The following is a 6000-nucleotide window of genomic DNA, read 5'->3' as shown; positions in this document are numbered from 1 at the left end:
TCAAGTTAATGTTTGTAAGCATTATTTCATAGATATTCCAACAGGTATTGGATTTTCCTAAATATGCAACAAATCCAGGAGATATACTTCACTTCTAAGGACCACTATTACTACTACTATCTTAACAGAGTTAATTTCTTAAATGGTCATGAAAATAACGCAATAAAGTCATTATTAAATTTTTGAACCTTCCCAGAAATACATTTCAATCGGAAAATCAATTTTACGGCACTCGAAAGATGATGTGGCATGCCACTATCACCCGTTAAACTTCCGAATTTTTCAAATGATCATCCAACTTACAAACTTTGCAAGATGTTTTTTTTCCCTTAAATAAGTCATCTTTTTTTTAGCAAACAGGAAATATTTATATTAAAACTACATAATGTTTAGTACATCACATTCATACCTCATATCACTTAGGACACATTGATTACCCTGGGCTTGCTAGTACATTGCAAGCATCATAAGTTAGGTACATAACAAAAACATATTATTCTTTTTGTTCATCCCATACAAAAGATTCAACATAAGATGGAGGTTGTACAAAATATTTATTCCCCTTTGTTTGAGCATTAGCCTCCTTTGTCAATTGATGTGCTACATTATTCCCTTGCCGGAAGACGTGCCAGAGGACCACTTCCTTCTCCCGGCGCATTAACAACCTGGATTCATTAACAATATCATCATTTAGTATGTTGCCTTGTTGTATAAAGTGAATTACCTCCGTGGAGTCTGTTTCTATATCAAGTGGGAACATTTCCCATTCTTGCGCTGTCCGAAGCCCCTCTAGGAGTGCCTTGATTTCTGCTTCTAGTGACCCATTTGCGTGAGTAGATTTTGCAAAACCTACCACCCAACTTCCTTTTGTATTTCTGAATACACTCCCGGCCACTTTTTTGGTTGTTGTTCTTAAAGCTTGCATCTATATTTAATTTGAGCATCCTTTTGGTGGTTTGTGCAATCTTACTTTGATGGGGAACTTCTTTAGAGGGTCGTGGCTTTTTTCAGTAAGAAGTTTGAATACAGTTGCCTTTTGATTTATTAGGTCTGTGTTAATAGGGGTATCAGTGTTGTTTTGATTATTTCTATTCCTATTTAAACAGATAAACCAGATGGCAAATGGAAAGAAAGACTTCCAATTAATATACTTGTGCTTTAGTAGGCAGTCAAAATCTTTTAACTGAAGAAGCCAGTGGTTGCCCTTTGGTTTATAGAAGTTTTGTCATCCTAAACTTTCCGAAAAGTGATTGGTGTTTTGCAATTAAAGAAAATGTGGGTGATTGATTCTTCTTCATTTCTTTTGCAAATAGGGCATATAGGGTCTATGTTAATACCAATATTAGCTAGGTATTTTCTGCATGGTATCCTATTGTGTAGGCATTGCCATAAGAAGAATTTAATCTTATTAGGACAACTTAGATCCCAAATCCATTCATAATCTAGTTGGTTATTTGAAGGGGGGTCAATTAGGTTGTATCATACTTTTGTAGTGAAAAAATCTTTTGTTGTTAGTGACCATATAGAAATATCACTTGCTAATCCCTTTGAACGAATTCTAACTTTAGAAATATTTTCTTTGATGTCGTTTGATGTCATGACAAAGATTCATTATAAAATGTCCTATGATGTTCCAATATTTTTCGAAGAAATAAGGGTGAAGACCATCTGGCTCTGGGGCTTTGAAAGGTTTAAATGAGAAAATAGCCCTCTTGATTTCAATATCTAGTAGAGGATTATCTAGTGTAGTAAGGTCTAATTTATGGTTAGTGGGATGGCTTTTCACTAAATTATTCCAGTTGTAGAAGAATGAGAGGCGGTGAAAGTATTAGTAAAATAATTAAGAACGTGTGACATGATCAAGTGGTGTTCATTAAGTTAATTTCCAGCATCATCTTTAAAGTGGTTTATTTTATTTCTTCTTCTCCTATTTGATGCTGATATGTGGAAAAATCTTGTGTTAGCATCTCCTTCGTTAAGCCACATTATCCTAGATCACATTTTCCAGTAATCCTTCTCTATTCTAAGGATGTCATTGTAGTCCTTTTTTAGATTATATTCTAATGTCCGATGAAAATCACTATGGGTATATTTACTAGATTTTTGGATTCCTTGGGGCCTTGCTAGAATTTTCCTTTTCTTTCTCATTATATCACCAAAGGTTCTGTCTTTCTAAGGCTTAATACTATCCACAAAGTTTGTGCTAGCACTGTAGTACTCTACTCCATACCAATTATTTTTAACAAGTGATTGAAATTCAGGATGTTTACACCAAAAGTTTCTAGCCAAAAAGGTTGTTTATGGCCTTGTCTATTTCTAGGAATTAATTCTACTAAAATAGGATTATGATCATAATAAGTCTTAGGCAGGTGAATTATTGAGCAATTAGGAAATAATTCTATCCACTCTTCATTTCCTAGAATTTTGTCTAATCTTTCCATAATGAGGCCCTTATTTTTTTTCTATGGTTGACCACGTATATTTGCACCCTTTATAGCCAAGATCCATTAGATAACAATTATCAATCTTTGACCATAGGTAGTTTGCTCTATTATTGTTAATAGGTCTTCTTCCATATTTTTCATTTGATCCCATAATATCATTAAAATCTCCTCCTACCATCCACGGGCCTTTATAGATTTTACAAATGTACCTATATTATTGCATGAATTTCTTGGTTCCTACGGATGAAGTTGTGAACTGTAACAACTTCATGGTTTCATATTACCACCATGCCACCTGCTTGTCCTTCTGCTAGCACTTCTATCATCTCCGAGAAGCCAAAGTCATGAAGCATTTGAGCATGGTTTACCATCCTAGTGTCCAATAATGTCACCATGCAAGGCCTGTGTGTGTCTACCATCTCCCTAAAGTTCCTCCTAAAGTTGTCATTGTCCCCCCCCCCCCTATATTCCAGATAATATAGTTAGTTGGATGATTCATGGATATGTTTAGGTTCATGTTTGTTGGATCCCCATTCTCCCTCACTTCCTCTAGAAGGACAGGGTTCCTTCTTAGTGATGGAACTAGGATCATGGCTCTATTGCCCACCGTTGGACCCTAGGGTGGTCTAATGTCCATCGAGCACTTGTACGGTTCCAGTGGGCAGTTGAGCACATGCCTCTTCTCTTGCATCTTCATGAAGAGATACACTTTTACACTGTATAGGTTTGAGAATTCTAGAACCTGCTCCAATCTCCTATCTCCTCCATGCCTGCTTCTTCGTGTTCTGGTTCCTGCATTGCCTGATGGTGTGGTGGTAATGGTTGTTGATATATTGGAGTTGCTGGTTGCTCTTGGGCTTGTTGTGTGTTCTCCCATGGCATGAAGATAGGGTTCAGTTGGGATAACATTTCTGGTGGAAAGAAGAGCATGTCCAGGAGGACATTCTGGGGTTGGATTGGGTTGAAGTGTGGTGGCATATTTCACTGATTTCTCATTGCATGCACCAAGTGTGGGTTCATTAATGGTGATAATGGGTGTAGGATATTGTTTAACCAAACCTGATTTAGGTAGTTGCTCATTGCAAGCCTCATCCCCTCGGTTACCAACTGAGCTAGGTATTGAGTGTTTTGGAGAATAACTATCGTCTCCTGGCCATTGATTTGGAGGTTGAACGAGACTGTATGTCCCATTAGGCCAATTTCCATCCACGAGACAGGCTGGTAATTCTAGCCTGTGGAGGTTGGACATAAACAATTTGTGGATTTTCTGTTTGTGGAGGGAAGGGAGGTAGGTTTTCCATGGATTGAGCTCTATGTTGTCTTAGTATTTGGATGAGTCTGTGCCTTCTCCTTAGAGTTGAAGGGATTCTTGGCATTGTTTATAGGTTGTTTTATATTGAAAAGATCACTGCAGGCATGGGATTAGAGCTACTAGTGGTGAGGGGGAGATTGGTGGCTAGGGTAATGATTGGAGCTTCAATTTGCACGTCTTTTGAGTGGCCAAGGGTTTGTTTTATAGCTAGATCTTCCATGGATATAGTATCTATTCCGTGTTCTAGGGGGGAGGCCATTTGTTCTTCACTAGACTCTTTAGAGGACATTTGGACAACATGCTTTGGAGGGATAATATTTTCGTATCTATTAGGCAGATTTTGTTTACTAGACTTGGTTAAAGATGGATTAATTTCAGCCTTTTGGTTTAATTGGTTGATAGGCAGTGTAGAGTTATGATTAGTTTTAGAGTTAATTATGTTTTTAGGGAAAATTAGTTGCATGGCACTATTTTCGTTAGTACTAAAAGTTGACATGTTAGTGTCCAACATGTCCATGTCCTCCGTTTGAGTGAACATGTGTCCATCTGCATGGTTAATTTTCATATTAGTTTGTTTTTCATTATTAGCGGTTTTGCTTAAAACCATTTGCTTGCTATCATGGAGAAGTTGTTTTGGATTGGGATGGTGGTATTCCCCATAGCCAAGTTGGCAGGAATCTTTCCACCATTGTTTTCTAAGTTTTTTGTTGGATCTTTAGATTTATATTGCAAGATTTGAGTGTCCACGTACTTACCCGTATTTGCATTGAATAATTTAACCGTGATACCTGGGTCATTATGATTCTCCATTGGATTATTGATGCTTTTCGGATTGTTTCTTGAACCTTGCCTCTTGCCATTGTTGAATGAAACTATTTTCCATTCCCCTTCTGGATCTTCCGCCTTTGTAATTAATTTTTCTTTTCCTGGGTATGAGCTTTTCTTAATAGTCTTTTGAATATAAATACATGGTTTATTGTGTCGCCAATTCTTCCACAATTTTCGCATAGAAAGCTTTCACCTTCATAGTGAATGTATTGCTTGTGATGACCAACATATATAAAAGGTTGCACTGGCATTTCCAATAGAAGTTCCACACAAAGTCTGACATAACGATCTCGTACTGTGGTTGATGTACACACATCAATTTTTAGTAGACGTCCAATGGTATTTCCAATTTTTTCAGAATTTTTCATCATAAAATTTCATTGGTAGTTGTGGTAGCCTAATCCATATTGCTGAAATAGTTAATTTTTCTTTTATGGCTACAAAGTTTGGCTTCCACTTTGTAATAGAAAGATAATGGCCATTAATGAACCATGAACCTTGATGAAGGGCCTTCTCCATATTTTCTTTTTTCTTGAATTTGATTATGTAATAGTCTTCCCCTAGATCAATTAATGAGAAATTCTCCATTGGACGGCATAGCTCTTGAATCTTTTTTTTAAGTAATGATGTAGTATACGTTTTTCAATGAGCTTTACAATGATAGAACACTTCTAGGGCTCATAAATTCTCTGTCTATCTTCCTCTGTTAGCGAGATCATTTTAATGCCTCGTGTGCTAGTATTCATTAATTGCTCGAACGTTCCTTCTTCTGAGGAGTTTCTGCCAGCTCTATGTTGGACTGGCTCAGATTAGGTGCAACGATCATTGGGTCTGAGGATATTAGCATATCTTTAAAAGACGCTTTGTTGCACGCACCACACTGTATGGATTTTGTTTGTTCGATATCGGGTGGTTTAGATGGTATTGTGTTTGAAGGTTCATAGGGTTGTGGATTCATTCTAGAGAGAGAAACTTAGAATCAGTTTATTCCTTTTTCGATTCTGCGAGCTTCTTCCAAATAAGCCGTCAATAATATTTACTGGAAAAATATTTCTATTTTTCTCACCAGGTAAAGCATTCTCCCATTTACCCGAACATATTTTACTCAATAATATTTATGTGATAAGTATTCATAGCAAGCATGATGTATTAACCTAGAAATATAGAGTAAATTGCTACAATCGATTAAGTTAACTTAATAATATAAGAATTCTTTACCCTATCAAAACGCAGGAGTAACTTAAATCCAAAAAGAAAAGTACACAAAAGAACATGAGTCACGACCACTTTGCATTGTGGTGGATGTCATCAGCAGATATAGCAGTTTGCATCGTCACCAGAACTTGGAAAGAGACCTACTACCAAACACAAAGACTCGAGATAATGCCCACCTTCTCATTCATTATTTTCTGCTTT

This window comes from Nicotiana attenuata, chromosome 12 (assembly GCF_001879085.1).
Source record: "Nicotiana attenuata strain UT chromosome 12, NIATTr2, whole genome shotgun sequence".
NCBI lineage: Eukaryota > Viridiplantae > Streptophyta > Magnoliopsida > Solanales > Solanaceae > Nicotiana > Nicotiana attenuata.
The sequence above is the reverse complement of the archived record's forward strand: the minus strand, read 5'-3'. Positions refer to the sequence as shown.